Genomic DNA, 1,602 nt, shown 5'->3' with positions numbered 1-1,602 from the left:
ATAGGATAATAACTTTGAGACTTCTATTGCCGACTAAACTAATATAGGTTTAAATTAATCATACATAATAAACAATTAACAAATAGTAGCTATAGTACCTCATTAATCAAATAATCTTATAATAATTAATGTTAAAATTCATTGGTGCAGTAATTTGTAAGGAAGTACTGACACTAGACCAGTGTTGTGTAAGGAGATGATTTGGTCAGCATCACGCCAAAATATTACCCAATTAAGAGTATTCACTTCTTGAGGACGGGTGGATGCCGTAGGACTGCAGAGCCCACAGGACTGACTCACGGCTACAGTAAAACAGAAAATAATTATCTGCTATAGCCGGATTCGGATCCAATTCCTTGGATTTAGTAACACAGTGCCTTAAAACTGAGCCATTTATGTTATGAAAATTTATGTTCTTGTTTAAAATAAAAGGAAGAAGACATCTGTATCGTTCTGAATAACAGATTTTCGTATTTTACCGAATTTTAAATGTGCTTGAAAAGTAAGAAAATAGAAGAATTAATATGTTACTAATAAAGGAGTTAGAATTTCATAGGGCTGTAAGCATCGGGTTCGTATATTTCGGTACCTAAGGAACATTGTGAAAGATAAATAGCGAGAAAGGGCATTTCATCAAGAAGCAATAAGATGGACCGAAAGTTGTCATCGTTTAGAATTCTAAAAGGGGTCATTGATGAGACTAGTTACGCAGTTCAAAGTACCAAGACGACAGTTGTGAGTAAATATTTAACTATCATGTGTTTAATTAGTATTAATTAGCAACGCCATGATACTAATTAGCGAGCTACGTGCTATCTTGTTTAAATAGCCCAAGATAACAGTACTGATAGAGGGTCGATAAAGGAAGAGTGCCTATTCACAGTTAATATGTCTACGCTGCTTAAGGTGTACTTTATAACTCCGTGAAAACGTTACATTATGAAAAAAATAATAATAAGGAATGTTTCATCTCAAAGATTAAATTGATCAAAGTAATTCTGGAAGCTAGAAAAAATATATAGGTATTATCAGAATAGATGGTTGACAAAATGTGTAGATTTAAGAAGGTGTTGATAATAGTGGTAACAAGTTCTTTTGGATGTAATAAGTCTTCGAACATATAAAATTGTAATGGTGAAAAATTTTACATCACGGAACTGTTTCCCTCCCAAAACTGTACTACGCCTGCAACGTATTGTTCTGGATAGTCAGAAGTGGTCGTTGTAACTGACTTTTTATTGTACGTTATAAATACTGGAATTCCCACATGCCTGTATACACTACAATATACTCAATATTGTTAATATATTAAATGTGTACGAGTTCCTCAAGGAAAAAAATGTGAAAATGTACCAATAATTCACAATGAAGTTGATACTCACGACGACCATTCAGTCAATACAATTTATTTCTATTGTCTACCCTTTAAACTCAGGTTTCAGTCGATGTATGGCAGCATGAAAATCCATATTAAAGCACTATAAAAACGAATCTGATTTTTTTTTTTTTGTAAAGAATTTGTTCCATCCAACTTTATAAAAAGTTATTTCTGGCATTTGTGGCTTAGGATACAAATAAACTCAAATAATTAACATTGACTAT

At 32.5% G+C, this 1,602-nt stretch overlaps 1 protein-coding gene across 3 annotated transcripts in view; it reads right to left on the bottom strand.

Moving 5' to 3' along the window:
• Positions 1–1,602, bottom strand: part of LOC106678391 (uncharacterized) — a 240,298-nt gene that overhangs the window by 162,171 nt on the left and 76,525 nt on the right. The window lies entirely within an intron of this gene.

Source organism: Halyomorpha halys, unplaced genomic scaffold (assembly GCF_000696795.3).
Source record: "Halyomorpha halys isolate HHAL.00 unplaced genomic scaffold, Hhal_1.1 Scaffold138.1, whole genome shotgun sequence".
In the NCBI taxonomy this organism is placed as follows: Eukaryota; Metazoa; Arthropoda; class Insecta; order Hemiptera; family Pentatomidae; genus Halyomorpha; species Halyomorpha halys.
This window is presented reverse-complemented; position numbering and strand designations above follow the sequence as displayed.